The sequence below is a fragment of the Carassius gibelio genome, chromosome B22, assembly GCF_023724105.1.
Source record: "Carassius gibelio isolate Cgi1373 ecotype wild population from Czech Republic chromosome B22, carGib1.2-hapl.c, whole genome shotgun sequence".
NCBI lineage: Eukaryota > Metazoa > Chordata > Actinopteri > Cypriniformes > Cyprinidae > Carassius > Carassius gibelio.
In genome coordinates, this window is record NC_068417.1 from 8,748,601 (window position 1) to 8,773,484 (window position 24,884).

Genomic DNA, 24,884 nt, shown 5'->3' on the forward strand with positions numbered 1-24,884 from the left:
AACAGCATTGGGAAGTACATTGTTCATGGCAGCTCGCTCAGAATAGAGCACTGCAGTGAAGATGGTTTGGCAGAGCTCGTCAGAATGACCTAAACACATCAGACTAATGGTCACTCTGACGTCCTGACATTGACGGATCGCTCTCGTTCTTCAACCACAGACACGTGCACCATCAGTATCTCAGTCTGAATGAGCTCCACACTGCTTTTTCTGCATATCCCACTCAAATTTGTTTTAGTCTGAACAGCGAGAAACCACATTAAATCGATTAAATGAAATGGGATTCTTAGTCTGTAGAATCAAGCTGGATTTTGGAAGACGCAATGTGATTGAAAATGTGAGATGCCATAAGTAAATAGAGCCAAATGTTTCTTTTTCCTTTTCTTTTACATCATCATCACCGGTACTTAACACTAAAATATGTGACCCTGGAGCACAAAACCATCTTAAGTCATGGGGGAAGATATTTTAAGCATTAACAAAAAAATACGATAAAATAATACATTGTATGGTTAAAATTTATTGATTTTTTTTTTCAGATATTAAGAAAAGATCATGTTCCATGAAGATATTTTGTAAATTTCCTTCCATAATAATATCAAAACCTAATTTTTGATTAGTAATGTGCATTGCTTAGAATTTGTTTGAACAACTCTAAAGGCGATTTTCTCAGTATTTAGATTTTTTTGCATCCTCAGATTCCAGATTGTCAAATAGTTGTATCTCGGCCAAATGTTGTCCGATCTGAAACCATACATCAATAGAAAGCTTAGTTATTCAGCTTTCACATGATATATAACTCTCAATTTCGAAAAATGTACACTTAATAAATAAATAAATATAGTAATTGATATGTTCTCAACACTACTGAAACTGGTAGTAAATCTGAAAATATATGAATAACAATGTCTAAACAAGCGCATTTAAAGTAGACTTAACATTTGATTTGATTAATAAATAAATTGTCAAATCAGCCTGCAATTTGCAATTCTGAGAAAAATCAGAATTGTGAGATTACAGTATATCTGTAGATCTCGTAACATTTATCTTTATAACTTGCAATTGCGAGTTTATTTCTCAGAATTCGGAGAAATAAAGTCAGATCCGTGAGATAAAAAAAAAAATGTTTTTTATGTTTTTATTCAGTGGCAGAAATGGGCTTCCATACATCATCACTACCAAAACTAGCACTTATTATAAAATATATATTGATAACACGGTCTAAACCAGCAAATCAGATAGGATTTAAAATACGATAAAACATTTTTTTTTTAATATATCGTATATAAATGTATGATTTACATTTTATGTTGTCATCCATATGGCAACCAAAATTGGTAGTAATTACTGAAATACATTGAAAAAATCCATTGCTGAGACACTGATGCAATGCTACATTACTCCAAATCGGATGAAGAAACAAATTCATCCTAATCTTTGATGACCTGAGATTGAAGACATTTTTAGAGAAAAACGAGTCAGAACAGCTGAAATTACATTAGCGTGAGAATAAAAAACCCAAACGTTAAAGGTTAGCGTCACCTCTTCACCCGCCATTACTCTGGGACTGAAGGATGAAGGACTTTCAGTTGCTAATTATTACAATCATTGCTGCATACCCAAACTTTCCTGAATGCATCTGTGAAACTTTCTTGTGTGCGCAAGTTGGGTAATTACAGATAATTGTCGCAATCATTGTTAGTTCAGCACCTGCATTATTTGAGAGGAGCATTTCAACGTCTCAAATAATGTTTTGGAGATGGAAGGGGGTGGGGGATAGATTAAATATACGTCGTGATACTTCGTCACTGTCTTCCGTACCTGGCATAATTACATGGCGAATCCAGCGACAAGAATCATCACGCCAAATGAAGGCTTTGTAATCGCTACTCCAATCATAAGCAACATAATTGCTCTGACAATCAGGGTGCCACTTTTCTGAGGCATGGGAAATGCTCAACGAGAGGGAAAAAGGCCTAGCGTGACAGCTTGCATGAAATTTAAGCTCTTTTCTGGGCTTTCGTGTAACGAGTTTGAGTTAAATTGCTCTAAATTATGGGCTTACAAATGCTATTTGATTATATTGCATGTTACGTAACTTCGGGGCTGTGTGAAAACAAATATTTGTAAACTTAATTATGGCTAATGTTTCTTTGAAATGTCTCTCCGGTTAAAAGTGCAACACGGCGAGTCAGTGCGATCGTTCCCGGCGGATTGAACCTGTACCTGCCATCTGTTTCCCACATGACGTCAGATACTCTGTGTTTCACTCTACAAAGCTTTCCATGTAATGCTAACATCTACTGTCTGATCTTATTGTTTCTTCACACTGGGGTGCTTTTTAAAACCAATAAGAAATGGCAATGAACTTTGTGAGTGAAAGAACATAGAACAAAAAATAAGTCAGTGACTCAATTGTGTCCATTATGAATCTGAAACATTGGCTCACAAAAAGACATTTACTGATAAAGTAAATATAAATTTAATATATATATAAGATTTGAATAGTAAATATACATTTTATAATCAGAAACAAAATAAAATGAAAATTATCCCTCCAAAACTAACAACAATAAAAAAATTATAAAAAATTTAAAAAACAAATAATTTAACTGCTCTTCAATAGAGGTATATAATATATAAATAATAATACTACTAACAAAAATAATAATAAAAAACTGTAAATATGTGTAATATAATCATATAAATGAGTGTTAAATTATTATTGCTAAAAAAAACGAACAAAAATACAATAAAAAGTAAATAAATTATTAAATTATTGGTTAATCTATTTATATTATTATTATTATTATTATTATTATAAAGTAGCTATCAGTTTTATAATCATAAAATAAAAAGTGTAAAGAAAAATATATGGCACAAAACGAATAACAATATACATAAATTATTTAATTATTAGTCAATTTTGTTATATAATGTATGAAATAATAATTATAATAATAAAAATTATAACAAAATAGTAGCTATAAGTTTTAAAACATAATCAAATAATAATAATAATAATAATAATAATAATAATAATAATAAACGGCTTGGCTCCAAACTTAGCCAGAAATAGAATAAAAATACTAAATAAATTATTTAATTATTGCTTTGCATAATATATTAAAATATAATAATAAAAATATTATCATTTTAAATAATTAAAAAAAAGATTGTAGCAAAAATATATTTATGGCTTCAAAACTAATAAAAATTTAATATTGAATGAAATATTGCTTAATATAGTTATATAATAATAGAAAATAAAAAATAAATCATATGACATTTTTATTTAAGCAGAAAAACATGAACAATTTAAATTAATATATTTAACAAAAATTTAAAATAAAGATTTTAGATTTTAAAATATTAAAAAAATAATGATTATATGATGTGTTAAATCATATATCATGATTGTTTTATATATTATAGTTATATATTACATAAAGTATAAAAAAATACCAATAAAAATAATAATAACTGGATTGAAGAGATGGCATGTGAAACCTGTAGAATCCACCTTTATTCAACCTGTAAAAGATGAACATTTAGTTTAACTTTTTAATTTATCAGTTAATTAAAGGGGCGAATATCCACTTTTACATGGTGTTTGGACATAAATGTGTGCTGCCAGTGTATACACAACCACCCTACAATGATAAAAACCCACCCACTCCTTTTTAATCCCCATTAAACTAAATCAGTCTCAGTAGGCAAACTGATGAAATAAATCAAACATGCAAACACCAAACCCATAATTCCCCTGCTAATCGTCTACCTGGCGTTTGCCGCAGGCCTGCAGTCATGTGAGATGATTGTGGTTCGGTTTAGCAGATGTGTCCCTGTCCCCTTCCACACAGGCTCCCGGGTGACGTCCGCAGACAAGCTAGGCTAATAAGGGCCCATCAGTGGCGATTACAGACGGCTCTTCCAGCCAAGATCCCCTGCAGTCTCCCGCTGGCGTCCCGGAGCTCACTCTGAAGAGTCTCGCGCAAACAGAGATGAGTGAGATACAGCTGGAGACACGCCACGATAAAACGCACCTCAGATGCAGGGTAAGAGCGTCTGCCAAACCCATGAATGTTCATTTCAGCGTTGTGAGGTTGTACCCATCAGCCACTGCGGTATACAGATTCAATCTAAAGAGAAGACTGACAGTAAAACATGCGTGAAAATCCAGTTAGCCTTTTTAGAGTAAGTAAAACAAACTAAGCTAATATCAGCTAAGCAGCTGTAACTGATTAGTAACTGTAAAGGTTAGCTTGTATTGCTAGCTAGCAAATGTGTGAGGAAGCTTATCTCATTTCTTCATATCCTAAACGTATTTTCATCTCAACTATGCTAACTGATTACTTAGCAATTATAGTTAGCTTGTCCTGCCAGCTAGCAAATGTGTGAGTGAGCTTATCTCATTTCTTCATATCCTAAACGTATTGTCATCTCAACTAAGCTAACTGATTAGCTTAGCATCTATAGTTAGCTTGTACTGCTAGCTAGCAAATGTGTGAGGAATCTTATCTCATTTCTTCCTATCCTAAACACCTCAACTAAGCTAAATGATTAGCTTAGCATTAATAGTTATACTGGACCGTGTTGGATAGCTGCTAAAGCTAACAACAACATGAGCCAAAGCAGCAGGCAATGCACTAGCCAAGGTGTGAGGAAGTTGGCTTAGCGAAATCATGTGCGCGGTGTCATTTCCATCTGAACTGTGATGTTGGTATGCTAGCAGCACTGCAGTGTCAGTGTGAGGGTGAAATACTGTGATTTAACTGTGTCAGTGTGACTGTCTGGAGGTAGCGCTCTGAAAAACTGACCATCTGCAGGTTTTACATAAAGTTCTGCTTCTCCACAGTTATGCCTGGTTTTAATTAGACACGAGAGAGTCGAAGGAAGCACTGGGAAGGAGAAGATACACAAAAGACTGATGCACATTCGCAATCTACAATGTATAATATGTTACGGCTAACCTATAGAGCTTAGCAATACTATAACAACTAACCTACATTTCACTGCTTGTTGTATGTCATAAAACTTGAATCTAATCTGTTAACCTATTTGATGTTAGTTTAGTTAACAATACTTTCAGGCTATTTCATATACAAAGAACTAAAGTGATGTGCTTGCTGCCTTACCATGCTAGGTTGCTAGTTGTGTTTTGGAACCTAGCAGTTTGCTAGTTGGCCCGGTTGCTAGTTGGTTCAAACCAGTTTTAAATCAGCCCAAATTGATCATTCACCAGTCAATCAGCCACCAGGTCTGAAAAACAATCTTGACTGCCTTAAGTTAGCTTGTACAGTAACTAGCTGATTTGTTGCTAGTCAAAGTTGGTCTAACATAACTCCATGCAAAGCAATAAAGCAGTTATTAGCACTTCGACTGGGCAGAAACTTTAAAGACAGCATAAAAAGACTACATGCAACATGATTAGCATTAGCAAAAATGAACAGACAGTATAGAAAGAGCTCAGCTGTAGTGAGACGGATCTTAGAAATTAAAAGCAGAATGAAATGATGGGTTGAGAAGCGCCTGTAATGAAATGCAGAGGACCATGCTTGGTAATTAATTCGTCTGTTGAGCCATCACAGGTCACAAGCTAAAGTGCTAAAGCTAGTGCCGCCCAAACACCTCGTAATTACATGCTTCCTTACTTATTGGCCAACACTTATTCTTTTTAATAACTTTGAATGCAAGAAGAAAAGAAAAAACACATTGAGGTCTGCTGACACTCAATGTCATCAGCAATCTGTTTCAGGATGCGACGATAATTTATGGTTAGCATGAATGCCATGATATATTTGCCCATTGGTACAGTAAGTGTTATGGTACACATAATAACCAAGGGTTGAAGTAATAATTACAACCTTTCGAAAAAATGGTTCAGAAGTCACAGTGGCAATGCTAATGCATTCCACGGCTTTGCTACGTGGCTGAAATGTATTAGAGCTCATTGAATGGCTGAAAAATAGCTGGGAATTTCTTTTAGGCATGTTTGCAAAAGAAAAACACGGATAACAAGCCTTTGTAAATATTTTATTGATGTATCGTATTGATTTCTTTGATCTATAACAGCGCCCTGAGCTATTACTTGCTGTTCTGCCATGCCTAATATGTGTCTTTGCGCACGTTTCTGAGGTGGAACCAGTTCAGATGTGGCCGCGGGTGATAAGAGCCCCTCTCCACCTGATGCCCATTCTCCGCTCGCTCCTCGTTCCCCTGCTCTCTGGTACCCTGGCATCGAGACCTAATCCCGCTCGCGAGGAGGCGGCATTTTGTTGAGAGCAAGCTGACATTGACCTTCAGTTTTCATCCTACCAATTTCTCTGTTCTTTCAAGGAAGCATGAATCTAATTTAGGCCTGGGAGCTTCACGGCGCTCGTCTTTGATCTTCGGCTCTCGACAAGTACAAAGAGTGAGCGAGATGTCGAAAGAGAATGGCAGAAAATCAAGGGAGAGACGGGAGGAGAGAGAGGAAATAATCCCACTTCCTAGAGCTGACAAAGCGACATGTTGAAATTGTGTACAGTATTATGATTTAAAGGAAGTATCAAAGGTGAAATATTGCACCTATGTCAACATAAAATCAACATTATACTTACTTACATTCCTTAGTCAAGCTTTTGGATATATTGCACACAATGCATGTTTATGCCAACAAAAAGAGTTTGTTTTGATGACAATCTTTTTGTTGTAGACATTTATAGAAATGCGGGAAAAATTGCAGCTTTTCTTTTTGACTGATGAAGTGGAAAAGTTGAAAAAATTTGTGGTTCACAAGCTGTACAATGTACATGTAAATAATTTAGCTTAACAGCACAACATGTGACAAGCCATAATGTGCGAAATTTACATTATATTAAAGATAACATTACAAGATGGGACAAAATTCATAATGTGTACATGCTAACACCTTAGCGTGAAGTTAACATCAGAATATGCGACAAGTCATAATAAGCACATTTTATGTCAACACCTAAGGTTAACATCATAACATGCGATAAGTTATAATGTGCGAATTGTACATTAACACCTTATCTTAAAGTTAATATCGCAACATACGCCAAGTCATAATGTGCATATTTTATAGGCTAACACTTTAGCTTAACATAAATTTTTAAAAAAATTATGTTTTGAAAAAATAAAAAGGTTTATGTGGTGCTCAGTTTTTATGATATTTCTTATTAAATTTTCTTACGAATTTTTCATGCTAACATGCTTGTTTAAACATGCGCCAAGTCATAATGTACAAATTTTATAGGTTAACACCTTAGCTCAACATAAATAAAAAAAAATTATGTTTTGAAAAAATAAAAAGGCTTATGTGGTGCTTAGTTTTTATGATATTTCTTATTAAATTTTCTTACAAATTTTTCATGCTAACATGCTTGTTTAAACATGCGCCAAGTCATAATGTGCAAATTTTATAGGTTAACACCTTAGCTTAACATAAATTAAAAAAAAAATACGTTTTGAAAAAATAAAAAGGTTTATGTGGTGCTTAGTTTATGATATTTCTTATTAAATTTTCTTACGAATTTTTCATGCTAACATGCTTGTTTAAACATGCGCCAAGTCATAATGTGCAAATTTTATAGGTTAACACCTTAGCTTAACATAAATAAAAAAAAAATAATGTTTTGAAAAAATAAAAAGGTTTATGTGGTGCTCAGTTTTTATGATATTTCTTATTAATTTTTTACGAATTTTGCATGCTAACATGCTTGTTTAAACAAGTTTGCACAAAAAAGTGCTACATTATTTATAAAATGTCAATTTAATATTTATAAGTGCAATGTATTTTTTTTTTGTGTGTATATATATTTTTTTGTCCTAATGCATGTTCTCGGTCTTTTTGCGAACAATTTATCGGTGCATGTTATTCCAACAAAAAAGTTGTAATCTTTTTGTCATAAACATTTACACATCAGAATTCAATTACTTGCATCATCCGAATCTGAGATTACTTTCCTTTTCGGTTAGTGATGCCTAATAAGCACTGTAATTTAGTAGTTTGGTTAATGCAGTAATTTAATGGCAGTTAATGTTGATTTAATATTTAATAAAGGCAAAAAGAGAAGCATTACCTTCAGGAGCTGTGCTCAAGGGTGATTTTGACCTTCAGTCTTCACATCTAATCACAAATCAGCCTCTGATATCATGTTAAAGATCTTTAGTTAGATTTAGCACACTTAGGCAGTATCAGGCCATAACGAAACCCTTCGTAGAATACAAAGCACACGGCGTAATGCATTTCAGACAAACAGCCCAGCCGTCCTGCCTGAGGTGGAACGAGGCCCTTTTAAAATTCAAGCCAGCATTGAGTTTTAGTGAATGATGTGCCAAGGCCTTTTGAGTCGTACATGCGAGTGTATGAGCATTGAGACATTTGAGATGGATTCAGTGTAGAAAACAGGAATGAATTAAATATTAAGTATAGAAATGTCTAGTGACGGTTTGAATCTCATAATTCACCAAAAAGGCCATTATTGTCGTTTTTAATTGCCATTTTCAAATTTAGCATGCTAAGATTTGTAATACAACAAACATCAGGTTAAGCAAGCTAGCATATAGTGAAAGGTAAAAGGTGGTTCAGAGTGTGACAGTTTAATTCATAAAATTCTAATAAATCAATAAATTAATTAAATGTAGAGAATTTAAATTAATAGAACACTCAACAAATGGCATTAAATGTAACAAACTGATAAAAAAGTAAAATATTTACAATAAAAGCGTAAAAAATCTGTAAAAATAACTTAAAATTTACGAAATTATTAAAACATGTCAAACGAGTCAAAGACATTCTTAACATTTTTTTTTCGAGATTGTCTTGTTCTATGCTAATGCTAATATTTGTTACACACTAGCATGTTAGCTTATGCACATCCGCTTACGTAATTCAACACAATGAAAGTAATGAATAAAATTATTACCGTTATATTGTTTTTAGTTTCTTCAGCGCAAATTAAAAATCTTCAATTAAAGCTTCTTAGCATTTGCTAGACTATTGTTGTCCAAATTTCTCAAGCTAACATTTGTAACACGCTAATTTTGAAAAGCAAGGTAACTAATGCGATTTATCGCACCAAAAATTATAAGTAAAATAAAACGATTAAAAATGTAAATGTTCATAATAAATATCATTGGATATTTAAAGATAATTGTAAAAATACATATCATGGAAAAATAAGGGCTGTCAAAGACGTCCAAAAATAGGACATTTTATGATGTTTAAAAAAAAGGCCACTAGGAGACTCAGAAATAAAATGTAATGGATAAATTATCAATTTAAAAATATGATTTAAGAAGTATGATTTAAAAATAAAACCACATTTTGTTGCTTTATCGCCTACCAGGCGAAATCCACAAGCATGATTGTGTAAAAACGTGAACACAACTCTCTCTTCATATGGGATTGTTTGCATGTACAATCGTTCAGTTAAGCTCTGAATCTCGGCGAGCACTGAAGAGGCCATTGTTTAGTTGTCGCCATTGTTCAGTGCCAAACCACCTACCCCATCAACATGTCATAATATAAAAGCAGTGAAGCAAAAGCTTTTATTTGGCAGGAGCACTTCCTCGTCATCCTCCTCTTCGTTTTCCTGGCACTCCCGGGTGCGTCGCTCTGCCAGACTGGACTGATATGTCTGTCAGATGGACAGGTCTGTGAGAGCCGCTGTCCCCGAGGGCCGGTGACACGCATTAAAAGGCTTTTGAAGTGGGCGTCCCCTGTCTGCACTTCACAGAGAGAGAGAGAAATCACTTCAACGCATGAAAAAACACACCTGTGGGACCCGGATGGGACATCCTGCCACTTCACACCCGAACTGGACGACCCCCGGCGCACGGATGCTTTCAGACACCGAGCTAAACCGCAGGCTTTTCACACCACAGCCACGGGACGCCTCACTCTCATGAGGGAGTTTGGAGAGATTACAGCGATGAGAGGAAGAGAACATGATGTCTGAGAGCCTGGAAGTGAAGAAAGCTGCACGTCTGGTTGAGTTCGCAATGTCTTACGTGGTTTCTGTTTAAAGAAACGTGTCTACTAACAGGGAACGTTTTAATAACGTATGCAAACATTGTGTAACAATAGGGAAATTTCATTCGTGACTCTCGATGCGTTCACGGTTTCTTACGCAGCTTCTGCCTGCAAAAACGTTGAAACCAGACAAGAAACGTTCTGAAAGTGTACGTAACTGTTGCGGAAAAACGTTAGGGAAACATTTTTTTTAACGCTTCATATTTCTTGAGAGTCTGGAAGTGAAGAAGGCTGCACATAAATTCAGTGTTTCTTATGTGGCTTTTGCCTTTATGAACTGTGTCAACAGGAAATGTTCTGAAAACGTTGTGTTAACGTTAGGAAAACGTTCTCAAACATTCCATGAGTCTAGATGCTTAGTGAAACAACATGTCTGGATGAGTTTGTCATTTCTCATATGTTTTCTGTCCAGAGAACTGTAAGGAAACATTCTGAAAGCTTCATTTTGAGTCTGAGGAATAAATCAGACGTCTTAATGAGGAGACAGGATGAACTGTGACCGGCCGAGCAGCTCTTCTGTTAATGGATGAAGGGACACCTTCAAAAACACGTCTCATCAGCAGCACGCTAACACAGACCCCAGTCTTCACCTTCATCAGAGTTTGGTACAATTACACTCAACTGTACAATTCAGTCAATGCTAAATCACTACCATTACAATCAACGAAACATCAACCCAATTATATTCATTATAAATCAAAATATTATCATTTGTTTTATATTGATTATATTTTTTATTCTAGTATGACTATATTTTTTCTTTGTAACTATTATTTTTTCATAATGTTAACTTTATTATTTTTTTTTCCAAATTTTATTATAATTAAAATTAAATAAAAATATTTATTTATTATATTTAACATTATTATTATTTTTTTTTTGTTCTAATATTATTATTATTATCGGAATTATATATAACTACTTCTATTTAATAGATTATTTTGTTGTATTTAAGAATTTGTAATTTTATTATAATTTATTATTATTATCATGAATTATGTTATGAATTAGGATTATTATATGTATTATATTATTTTATGATTGTGTTTAATTATTTGTAATTGTTTCATTTTATTCTAATTTATTGTTATAATTATATATAATTAGGTTTATTGTATTAGAATATTATATTTTATTAATATAAGTTTATTCAAAATGTATTATTGTTATACTAAGAATTGAACTATATGTTAGATAATTTAAATATTTATTTTTATGTCTAATTAAAAAGATTGATTATAACCTCTTCATTTAAATCCAAACGAGATCAACAGTCGACAGAAGACACATGTAAAGCACCAACAGCTCAAGGCTGAAGCAGGGACTTCTCGTCTCCAGTCTGATGCAGAATCAGTTTGGGTTTCATTAAAGCCTCTCCAGCTGGATTTTATTAGTGTGTCCCGTCGAGCCGAATGTTCCTGAGCCCAGCGTCTCTCAGCAGGGCCCAACATCTAGAAATACCTGCTCTAATGAGGATATCAGGTCCACATTCACAGGCCTGAATTGCTAACCATAACGATAATAGCCACCGAGCTGTTTGCTAAAGACAATTTAATGGAAAACACTGTTTAAATGGTTTCATGTTGACTTTGAATAGATGACTTTCTGTGAACTGGAGAAAATCTCTCACAAACATGCTGCTCCAACAAGGCAAAAACACCCCAAAACTATGGGTCCGTCTTTATTTACTGACCCTCAGGTCATTCCTAAAGTGTATGACCTGTAGAAGGCAAAATGAGATATTTAGCATAATGTTCAAGCTCCATTCACTCGTCCAGACAATGGATGTTAATGAGAGATTTACAAGATTTCTTTTTTCCCAAATGTTTTTAATATTAAGTATAATTATGTATAATTGGAATATAATTTGTTACTAAATCATTATATTATTGCAATAAATGTAGAATATAATTTAAAAAAATGTATAGTTAGATTTAACAAATATAGATTTAATACATATCCATAGTTTATTAATATTTTTTATTAGTACTGAAGATTTTATAGTCCCTAAAAGACTTGTTTTGGAAAACAAATTAACATGTGTTTATGAATTTGGATACAAAATTATTGTATGTTTATGAATGAAACAAATGAAAAACAGGAATTATGTAATGTCTATAAACTATCAAATTAAACAGTTAAAAAATACTTATTTTTACTATATACTTTTACTATATAGTCATGTTTAATAATTATAAATAGTATTATAATTATATTAGTTTATAACTGAGTAATGTTTCTTGATCCAATTTTTTTAAATGTATTAATTATAAATTATATCATTTTATCAACTTAACATATGCATGATACATACATATACATATGCATAACAGATCTGCATATTATTTGACTAAAAATTTACTCAAACAACAATTAAAATATAACAATTACAAACAATTAAAATATAAATGTATATATTAATAACGCACAAATTGCAATGAACAAATAACCAATGCAAATATTCATGAATATGCATAATAATTTGCAATTTGTTGATAAAACAAACAAAAAAAATCATATAATTCACAAACTTTGATCAAATGTATGCGTGCAATTTTTAATATTAATAGAGGCATCCTAAATGTCTTCACATAAAGTGCAGTGAAATTCATTTGCATATAATGGTGCATTATTTTAATTATAATATATGATTATTAAAGTCTGCACTCAATGCATTAATTTTTTATCATCAAAATTATGCATTTTATACTCTTAGCTACTTAATAAAACATCAGCATTAATAGGACTGGAAGTGTGGGTTGTATAATTGAATGCATGTGAATGTGACTGAGGTTTGACCTACAGTTTTACATGTTCTGATGGACTAAACATACATAATCAGATTCACCTCTCCATCCGTCATCAAACCCACCGTAAAAACAAGCCAACGGCTTCGACGCCCCATAAACCCCTGCTGTCCGACAGCTCAACACAAGCACATTACAACAATTATTTACAAACTTGTTTAGTTAGAAGAGAGTGATTACGATACGATCCGGCGTATAAACACACAATAAAGAGCTCTGGATCGAGAGGGTTGAATCTCACAATGGCAGGTTTAATAACAGACACGGGTGCGAGTATTTCATCCTGACACCAACCTAATCTGGACAATTGATTTCCCCAATTTTGTACAGGACAGATAACGAGCGACAAGGACTCTCGTAAATCTGATCCATGCGGCCCATCTGGATGGAGACCCCCCCAAACGGACAGATTTATCAATGCATCAACGCACAGCATTCTGGGAGTCCGTAATTAGTATTTTTATGGAGGCCCTAAAAGAGTCCTGCAACAGTGCGTGGCTTTTTAACGGTGTGTTATCACGTCGAGCCGAGCGATAACGGTGTAGGTTTGTATTACCGTGAGTTTAGCTGCAGATTGAATCGCAATAAAACAAATGTGAAATCAAAATAGACTAACTTTGTCTTGTTCCTGGTCTTACTACCAAAGATTTAGCAGTGTATGGAGGAAGAAATAATTAAACAATACAATAAAATTGATTTAAAATAAACATATTTGTGCATTTCCCCAAGAATTTATGCATGTTTATGTTGTAGTATTTTTCCTTTAATGTGTGCATTTATTTAGCCAAGTTATTTTTATATCTTGTGCAATTAATTATTTCTATGTATATATTAAGTTTTTTCAATTATATATTCATTTATTTGGGTATTTTTATGCATTTTTGCATTTTTATGTTTGGCTGAGACACTTTAGTTTTAATGTTATTTATATACTATAATAGTTTTTTACGTTTTTGTTTGCTATTGTTTTAGTTAGTTTTAATTTTTATTTATTTCCAGTTGGTAATTTAGTTATTTCAGTTATTCGCCAAAGCAGCATTTTTAATTTTCATTTAGTTTAAGGTTTTCATCTTATATTTTTATTTTCCTTTTTGAAATTCCCTTTTTAACTTGAAACACAATCGTTAAACAAATATCAAATGTAGCAAAAAAATAAACGATAAAAAAACGCTAAAACAATAGGCAGATGAAAAAATATAACAAATATGTCTTATAAGATATAATTCACTTGGAAACTTCACATTATGGAAATAATTGTGCGTTGTCTGTAAATTTTGATGTTAAGATCATGTTGATATCTTTAAGGATCTGATATTAACATAATGTGCCTGACCTTTAAAAACCTCAAATATTAGCATAAAAACATTTCTACAAGAGTGACTTTCGACTGTTGCAGAAACTAAAGTTTAAAGAAGCTAACTTTTTTAGGAAGCAAGTAAAAACTTCAAGTGAAAATGTCATAAATAGTTACTTTAAGAGCCTTTCCAGCAGTACATGATAATCTTCAGCGAATGAACTTCTAATCACACACTTGTGAAGCTTCACTGACCACGTCTGCTAGGAGAGAGTGGAGCACGACGTGTGTTTGGAGAGCTGTCGGCGCTGTAACACGAGCACAGATGGAGCTGGAGATGCTGGCACGCCGATCGCCGCCCACCAGCGTGAAACCACGCACATACCGTTTAACCCTCCGCCATCCAGGCTGGAGAGACTCGCTCATGCATTGGCCCATTCCAACGATTCGCTCCCATACTGATCGCTCTCGTTCTGGACCCGTGGATCTCTCGATGGAGCGCTTGACATAAGCTACTGCATTTCAATTAAAAAACTGTTTCGAGCTTCCATTGTTAGTCTGAAAAAACTAGAAGAAGAATGTTCTGTTTCTGGAAGAAGCATAAGTGAAAATTTAGTACGCTATTATTCCTGTAATTTTGTGCAATATTAGACATGGGTCTCATTTTGATTGACACCAGCCCTTGGCAGCCATATTTGATTGGATTGAAGTTACGAGTTTTAAGAGTTGTGTTTCCTTCACAAATTATAATTTTTTATGTTCTAATGGTTTAAAGAACCCAAAACCCCAAACATTGAAACTTTAATGAGCCTTAATAAAAAACCTCTATTCATGTAATTTCGTAAAACACTCCCATTGCGATTGACGCCAATCCTTAACATACCATATTCGATTGGACTTAAATAAAATTTTGGAGTTGTGTTTGTTTCTACAAATACTTTTTTATGTTCTGGTGCTTTCGAGAACCCAACATATCAAATACTGAACAAAAGAACATTTATCGAGCCTTAAAAAACTCTATTCCTGTAATTTTGTGAAATAATCCAATCACGACTGGTGTTAACCTTTGCCACGCAATATTTAATTGGACATAAATGGGATTTGAGAGTTGCGATTGCTACATTAATTGTTGTGTTTGTTCCACCCTTAACTTTATGTTCTGGTGTTTTAAAGAACCCAACATCCCTAATATTGATTTTGAACCTTTAATTTTATGTCCCATTTAAAGGGTTGCTTCATCTTAAAACAAGACATTAGTCACCATTTACTCACCTTCATGTTGTTTTGAACCAGTCTGATGTTCTTTCCTTTGTAAGAAACACAAAAGGTGATGTTTAACAGGGGGAACAGACTGAAATATACATAATTTTTATTTAAAATTTTGTGTAAATAATCCCATTGTGATTGATGTTAACCTGTGCCATTCCAAATTTGATTGGATGTAGAGTAAATTAAATTTGTTGGTTCCAAGAGTAACTTTTTTATATTCTGGTACTTAAAAGAACCCCAAACCCCAAATATTGTCATAAAGAAAGTTTAATTAGCCAAAAAAAAAAAAAAAAACCTACCTCAATGAAGAACCATTTAGAGACTCTAAATCCCAATGCAAAATATTTTTTTTTCTGGAAGAAACACAAAGAAAGAGATGTTTAGCAGAAAGACCAGACTGTATTTCCAAGAAATAATCCCATTGTGGTTGAAGTCAACCCTTCGTAAACCATATTTGATTGGATCCAAATGAGATATGGGATTTACATTGGTTCCTCAAAGAACATTTTAATGATTTGGCACTTTAAAGAACCAGGATATCCAATATCTAATGTGAAGAACTTATAATGAGCCGTAAAAACTGAGTGAAGGACCTTACAGTGACTCAAGAGTCCAATGCAAAATGGTGCTTGGAAAGAATACGCTTTATTTAAATGTGCTAGTTGGATTTGAGCTTATTCATTATAGTTCAGGAGCTGAACATCTCTCTTTGTTCTTTAATTGTCAGGTAGGTGTGAAAACGCTGAATAAATGTAGTAAATGAAAGTCACTTTAAGTGAAAGCTATTCACTTACAATCTTTTGTTCAGGCATTGGTTGATGAAAACAAAGTCATGTGGTACGTAAACGAAACCTTCTCTTTCCTTTAAAAGGCACAATGGAAGTTGTCAAGACAGCTGCGTTTATTATCCAGATGACTCCATTCATCACACAGGGGATCTCAATTAGTTACTCTGGAAAATCACTGAGAGATTCAAGTAGAACAACATTCTGTAAATACAATTCACAAAAGAAGAAGAGAAGAAATATAAATCAAAAACCAGTGGGAAGCATAATTAGGAACATGAAACCTGGCAAGAACATTTATATTTCATACTAAAATTAATATTTATAATAAAAAAATGCAATTATATATTGTATAAGTAAATTAAGCCTGTTTTTATTTGTTAAATTTACTTCTAATAATAATTATAATAATAATTAAAAGCTTAATTAAACATGCAACACAAGTGCTCAATAATATAACAAATTAGAAACAATAATAATAATAATAATAATAATAATAATAATAATACAAATTATACATTGCAAAAAGTTAATGAAGCTTGTTTTCCTCATGGTTATATATATATATATGTATAATATATATAAATATATATATATATATATATATATATATATATATATATATATATATATATATATATATATGACCCTAAGTGTCAATTTTTCAAAATTGAGATTTATACATAATCTGAAAGCTGAATAAAAAGTTTTCTACTGATGTATGGTTTGTAATGATATGACAATATTGTCTCTTTTTTGTCTTAAGCATAAAAAAAAATGGAAAGAAAAATAAACATAAAATATATAGTCTCTGAAAACCAGTTTTAATATTTTATGCAATTATTTTACAATTATTATTATATTTATTAAAATATTTAAACTTGTATATTTACCATAATATATTGAATATAATATATATCAAAGGTTACACACGATTTGCATACATATATAGTGGATTGTTTAGTTTTGCCCAATTATTCACTGTGAGCTTCAGGCAAACATTTCCTCCTCTACACCTGAAAACAGAGATATGGTACATCTTGATCTCGTGCTGCCAAGAGAAAGGAAGGAGGAATCAAGTGGATGTCTCTCAAGATGGTGTTTGGGTAGTGAGAGCAGATAAGATGGCACCATCTGCGTCTCGCCTCCTGTTTGGCTCTCCAGAGGAACGGTTCAATGACGACGGAGTGGGAAATTAATATTGAAAATATCTGGCCAATGCTCGTAATTGGGGCTAAAGACAACAAGTCACAGATACTCAGTAGATTGGTCACAGATATTCTCCTCTCGGCGTGATGTTGGCGTTTGTTGGCCCGGCGTCCCGCTGAACCCAGGTTGTGGGATAATCTCGCGCAACAACAGATTTGCTTCCATTACGTGCGCATTAGTCATGGTGTATTTACAGGCTAACTGCCATGTAGCCCCAGTTCAGACAGTGTCTTACTGCCAGTGGATCGCTCTGTGCTGTCCCAAATCGTTCATGTGCTCGTCTGCGCTACAGGAATCCAAGCGGAAATTAGCGTTAAATTGCGGAGGTGAATTATTTAGCTCGATTGCGATATGCTAATACTTAGATTTAACGCTCTGTTACAGCAGCATGCATTTGCAACAATAGCATTTTTAAGAGTGAAAAAATATATATATTTATCGTAAAATAAGTATGATGGGACTCGACTGGAGAGAGAAAAATATTGTGGGACTCGACTGGATTGTTATATGCTAATATGCTAGTTTAGAACAACTAGCGCTGCTACAGTTGTGTGAATTAGCAACATTGACAAAATGTTGACGTTTTCTGTTTTGAAATAAATAATTCTGCGATAAAATGTACAGTATAATGAGATTTACCTAGATTTACCGCAACTTTTTCCTTGAGGATTATTTATTGCGACATAGAGACTCGACTTTATTGCGATACACTACTACAGCGGTTTAACGCAAATAGCGCTGTTACAGCAGCATAAAACAACATTAGCAATGGCATTGTTAGCTAGCAATGCAATGTTATTTTCAAAGTACAACGTGTTTACAATATGAAAGTTTGTACAAAGATTGCGCAAAAATATTACTAAACTGGCAAATCGAATGGAAATTAGCGTTAAATTGCGGAGGTGAATTATTTAGCTCGATTGCGATATGCTAATACTTAGATTTAACGCTGTTACAGCTGCATGCATTTGCAACAATAACATTTTTAAGAGTGAAAAAAAAATATATATTTATCGTAAAATAAGTATGATGGGACTCGACTGGAGAGAGAAAAATATCGTGGGACTCGACTGGATTGTTATATGCTAATATGCTAGTTTAGAACAACTAGCGCTGCTACAGTTGTGTGAATTAGCAACATCGACAAAATGTTGACGTTTTCGGTTTCGAAATAAATAATTCTGCGATAAAATGTACAGTATGATGAGATTTACCTAGATTTACCGCAACTTTTTCCCTGAGGCTTATTTATTGCGACATGACGACTCGACTTTATTGCGATACACTACTACAGCGGTTTAACGCAAATAGCGCTGTTACAGCAGTATAAAACAACATTAGCAATGGCATTGTTAGCTAACAATGCAATGTTATTTTCAAAGTACAACGTGTTTACAATATGAACGTTTGTACAAAGATTGCGCAAAAATATTACTAAACTGGCAAATCGAATGGAAATTAGTGTTAAATTGCGGAGGTGAATTATTTAGCTCGATTGCGATATGCTAATACTTAGATTTAACGCTCCGTTACAGCTGCATGCATTTGCAACAATAGCATTTTTAAGAGTGAAAAAAATATATATATTTATCGTAAAATAAGTATGATGTGACTTGACTGGAGAGAGAAAAATATGGTGGGACTCGACTGGATTGTTATATGCTAATATGCTAGTTTAGAACAACTAGCGCTGCTACAGTTGTGTGAATTAGCAACATCGACAAAATGTTGACGTTTTCTGTTTCGAAATAAATAATTCTGCGATAAAATGTACAGTATGATGAAATTTACCTAGATTTAACGCAACTTTTTCCTTGAGGATTATTTATTGCGACATAGAGACTTGACTTTATTGCGATACACCACTACAGCGGTTTAACGCAAATAAGCGCCGTTACAGCAGCATAAAACAACATTAGCAATGGCATTGTTAGCTAGCAATGCAATGTTATTTTCAAAGTACAACGTGTTTACAATATGAAAGTTGTTCGATTTGTACAAAGATTGCGCAAAAATATTACTAAACTGGCAAATTGAATTAAACCAGGGATATTTTGGGAAGAAATGGCTGTGAGTATGGCATTTTGCTAGCTAAAAAGCAGGAGATTTGGTGTCAGATGTTGACGAAGGTTATTCAGGACTCCTGCCAGACAGACTTAAGCAAAACACGGCTCCTCACCTCGCAAACGCACTTCCTTTATTGTGAGCAGAGCGTTTGTAGTCCCAAAGCCACATGGAGGAAGAATCACTTAATCTGTTCAAATGAGCTCTGTAGTCACTCATGAGGGTGTAGTAAGAGTGAGTCTATACTGCCTTGTGTGAATTAATGCCACTTATAATTAATGATGGCCTCACAGAACCAGACTCACGCTGTTAAACGTCTAAAAGAACAATATTAACCAAAGATTAACTAATCTTGGTAAATTTTTATGCAAATCGGTACAAAAAAAATAAATAGTTTTGCAACAATCTTTCAGTTTTTATACACAAGAAAGTGCTGAAAAAAGAAAGAAAACAACAAAAAAGAATACAATGAAATAATACAAAAAACAGATAAAATAAAACAAACACAAAATAGGATTAAATAAACAAAAACAAGGTGCAAAAAACGACAATCTTCACCTTTCAATTTTTTATTTTAAATCGAGGCTCATACACTAGAAAGTGGTTTATAAATAAATAAAAAATAAAACCGAAATTTAGCTAGAAGAAAATTGAAAAATAAAACAAAAAGATAAATTAAATGCTAAAATAAATATTTTACAAATATATATAATAAAATCATATATACTTAAAAATGTTAAATAGATAGTAATATAATAATATATAAATATTCAAAGTCCTAATTAATGATGTGCTGACAGAACTGGACTTGGATAATCGTACCTAATTATAAGTAAAAAAAAAAAAACTAAAATTAAAATAATAGAAAATAGGATAAATTCGATGAAATAACAGATTAAGATTTATCAATAAAAAAAATTATACACAATTATAAAAATTTAAACAAAATAAAATAAAACATTTTAAAGAAATGCGACAAAATTGTACAATAAAAGTATTTTTAAGAAACGGTATATGATTAAATTAAGTAAAAATAACAATAAAATACAATAAAAATTACAAGTATAAAAGAAGAAAATGTAAAAATATAAATAGTTATAGTTAATGACACAAACTAGTGAACTGCCTTCCTTAGACCTCAAATGCTCTTTATTTTGGTGAAAGTGAGTTAAAGTGTTTCTTGTTCATATAAATAATGTTATTTAACACCATTGAGTGGCTCTTCAGGGCGGTTTTCCCATCTTGAGCGTCTCTAGAGGCTCGTTCAGGTCACTTTGTCCCTGCGACGATTGTCTGGTTGAACTATTAATATTCAGCCCTACGGACAGATGACGCGCTCGTTTCAGCTTCGTGGATTATTGCAGTCGTTAATGTGAGGTCATTAGTGTTTAATGCGACGCTCGCCGCAGGAGAACAGATCCATTCGCCGTCCAAGAAAGCAGCAGTAGGGGGTCTGTCTTTGTGTGTGAGAAAATATGACGAAAATAAATATGTTTATCGGATGTGTGTTTACTTTTGAAAGCGAGTAAAGGCACATTCAGTAAACATATTTGTTTTTCCATTTTATTCTGACTGTTCTCGTGTACTAGCTATCAGTATAGAGCTTCACGTGCTAGTAATGCTGGCTTGCATCATATAGTTATTCCAGAAATAAATTAAATTATTTACATAAAGTAAAAAAATAAAAGTTAAAATGAAGTAATAATATTAAAATTAAACAAAATGTACAAAAATAAACAAAAGAAAATGGGGAAGATAAAATACTAATAATAAGAATAATAAATTAAAATAAATAAAGCAAAACACTTCAAACATAAAAAATAAATAAATAAAAACATTTAACGTAAGGTAATTAGGAAAAAATAAACAGAAAACTTTAAATACAATGAAATAAAAATAATAATAATATTATAATAAAATAAAATAAGAATAAAATAAAAATAAGAACATTAAAAAAAAGATAAAACCGCAAATATGAAAAAAGTTAAATTAAATTAAAAATAAACTTCATAAAACAGCAAATATATTAAACAAATGTAAATTAAAAATAGACTTCAAACAGAAAAATATAATGTTTAAATTAAATAAAAAAATATATATTATAAAAGAAAAAACTATCATAAAACAAACAAAAACAGAATAAAATAAAATAATAATAAAATCAGTGTAGAATAAATATGAAAAAGTAAAACAATAAAATAAAAATACAATTTAAAAATAAAAAAATAGACTGTAAAAATTAAATAAGATTAAATGTAAAGAGCAATAAAACAATAATAATAAAACAGAAAAAATATTTTATAATAAAAGCAGTATAAAATAAATACAAAAATATAAAACAATAAATAAATTAAAAAACAATATAATTAAAAGGAAAAGGGGAAACAGTTAAGATAATGAAATAAAACAATATTAAAATGGTTTTAAAATTAAAATGAAGGAAATTTATATAAAAACAAAAAATAGGATAAATAAATAAAGATGAATTTTTTTTATTTATATAAAATAATGTAATCAATTTAAATAAAAACAAAAATAATAAGAAAAAATAAGATGAAAATAATAATAATAAAAAAACTAAATGCTAAACAAATAAAAAAAATAAAATTAGTTTTTTTTTTTTAAACAGGCTACTAAAAAAATACTATTAAATTATATATATATATATATATATATATATATATATATATATATATATATAAGAATGAATGAATGACTATCCAGTTTTGGTTGGTACAGGAGAAGCTGGTTCATCAAGCGTTGTGTTCAGGATTTTCTGCTGAGAGTCTGTTTCTGGTCGCTCTGGTCCAGATGATTGAGTCTGAACTCAGATCCACATCAGTCACGCACCGCAGACACACGCACAATATCTGTCCAATAAGTGCTGAGTACAGGTCAGCGGAGCGAGCGATATAACATCAGCTGAGTCTGAACAACACACCGCATCACATCCATCACCACTGATGAGAGAGACACCATCAATAACATCTTCACATGTCTGACTCCTACAGGACACTACACACACTTCATATAGCCGTTTCATATAGTTTTTATTATTTATGCCTTCATCATTAATCTGTTCAGACTGTGTGACGTCCTGAGGAAACACACGGGTCTGCTCCAGGCTCAATGTGTGGAGGAACTGAGATTCACTGTGTTTGTGTGGAAACCTCCTTCAGAGGAACACTGAAGAACACAAACCCTGCACCTCAAGATTCAAATAATATACAATAAAACATCTAGACAGTCTTTCAAGACATCAGCATTTAGGTGTGATATAGTCAAACAACAACATTAAGTTAATGTCAAATTCCTAAACATTGAGCTCAAAATAGAACAAATACTTAATACCTAATAATTAATCAAATTAACATCAACAGGATTTATAACCTCAGTGTTTGCTAAACTTAAAGGTAAAATAAATAGAAATAAATAGAAATGTATTTAAAATATATATAATATGATTTAATAATATAAGATAAAAAATAAGATAAATCAGCAAATATAAAAACATGAAAAATACAATTAATAAAAATAAAATAAACATAAAATGTAAAATAATTAAAATATAAAAGGAAAAGGGGAACAATTAATAATGAAAACATAAAATAATACAATTATATAAAGAAATCTTAATAAATTTAATCTAGAATATAATTAAATATCTTAAATATGCATAACCTCAATACATGTTAAAATTAAACATAAAATACAAATTTAAATATATTTAAAATATATAAAAGATTAAATATTTAAAATTTAATTCATATTTTAAATATTACAATATTTAATTCAATGCCAGTTCTTATCCTTAACATACTAAATGTAGAATTATACAAAATAAAATATAAAAAATTTAAAATTATTTATTTTAAAATATTAAACATATTCATATTAAAATTATTTACACCTAACAGACTTGTTATAAGTAATATTTTATATTCTTAATATTAATGTTAAAATTGTTTATAACCTCAGTGCATGTTCGTAACTTAAAATATTAAACTTATAATTATTAAGAAAAATATTTTGACACAATGTATTGTAAAATGACACTTTAAATATTAAAATCAGAAACAAATATTAATATTAAAATTTAAAAACAATAAAAATATTAATATTTAAATTATGTGTAACCTCTTTTTAATAATGAAAGATTGAAAAATATTACAAATAATAAATTTTAATATTAAAATAGTAACTTTAAAATTGTAACTTCAATGTGTGTTTTTACTAGTGCTGGGCAATGATAAATCGCATACAAAATAAAAGTTTTTGTTTATATAACATAGGTGTGTATATATGATTTATATATAAGTATATAAAGACGCATACAGTATATATTTTGGAAATATTTACAAGTACGCATTTACATCTAATTTACATTATATAGAAATATATTTAATATAATGCATAAAACATATTTTTCATAAATATATGCATATATGTGTGTGTGTGTGTATTTATATATACATAATAAACATACACAATATATTATGTAAACAAACACTTTTGGTTTGGATACAATTAATCGCGATTAATCGTTGCCCAGCACTAGTTTTTACATTTAATAAATGATTATATAAATTCATATATATATATTTTTTTTTTTTTTTTTTTTTTTTTACTGTTTACCTTACTTCTAGTTCTCTTTTTAAGATGAAGTAGAACTAATTCAACTTACAAAAAACAAACACAAAAAAACACTCCTCTAAAGCTTCCCCAAAATTAAATATATAAACAAAATTAGAGGGAAACATGTTTTTAAGTAGTAGTTTTCGTTCTCTGAGTATAATGTAACAGCAGCAGTCAGTAATGATGGTGGGGCAGCTGTGATCCGCATCTGAAAGGAGCATCGGTGTGTGTGTGAGCCCCCAGAGCTCCGGCGAGAACAGCGCCAGGTTTTAACCTGCCCTGGAGACACATGCGACTCCGCGCACACCAGTTGGCCTGGAGAAGTGCCAACGCGTCGATGTTACGACCGGCACCCGGGGAAGAGAGCGAGAGCTTGACAGAAACAGCCTCGTCTGCCACGCATAAGCCACGAACTCTCTCCACCACCAAACATGGCTGCCATGAAAACTCCACTAATTAGTCCCTTAATGACTTCCAGGCTTGGCAAACACGCCGCTACAACTTCATCATAAATAAATTAGCAGATAAATAGTTAAGGAACTCATTATAACTCAATAACAAGATGTCGGGGCACCACTGTGTCACAGCAGCTCATCCTGATGGTGGTCAATCTGATCTACATGCTAGCTAACAAGATTTGGGACGAAATGCTAACGTGAAATCAAAACTGATACTATCTACTTCCAATGTACTAGCATATGTCAATCCAGAAATAAATAAATAAATAAAACTACCCCCACCCCCATCCTATTAAACACGGATAAATTGTAATATCCAGT

The 24,884-nt window shown here is 31.9% G+C and overlaps 1 long non-coding RNA gene across 4 annotated transcripts in view; it reads right to left on the reverse strand.

Moving 5' to 3' along the window:
- Positions 1-24,884, reverse strand: part of LOC127987404 (uncharacterized) — a 70,888-nt gene that overhangs the window by 37,976 nt on the left and 8,028 nt on the right. For 2 of the 4 annotated variants that reach the window (XR_008161195.1, XR_008161197.1), the window contains exons 4-5: positions 15,712-15,765; positions 15,416-15,450 (exon numbers count right to left, since the gene is read on the reverse strand). This is a non-coding gene — a long non-coding RNA (uncharacterized LOC127987404). Of the gene's footprint in view, positions 1-11,576; positions 11,763-15,415; positions 15,451-15,711; positions 15,766-24,884 lie in introns of those variants that run through there. The other 2 variants (XR_008161196.1, XR_008161198.1) reach the window with 2 other exon arrangements.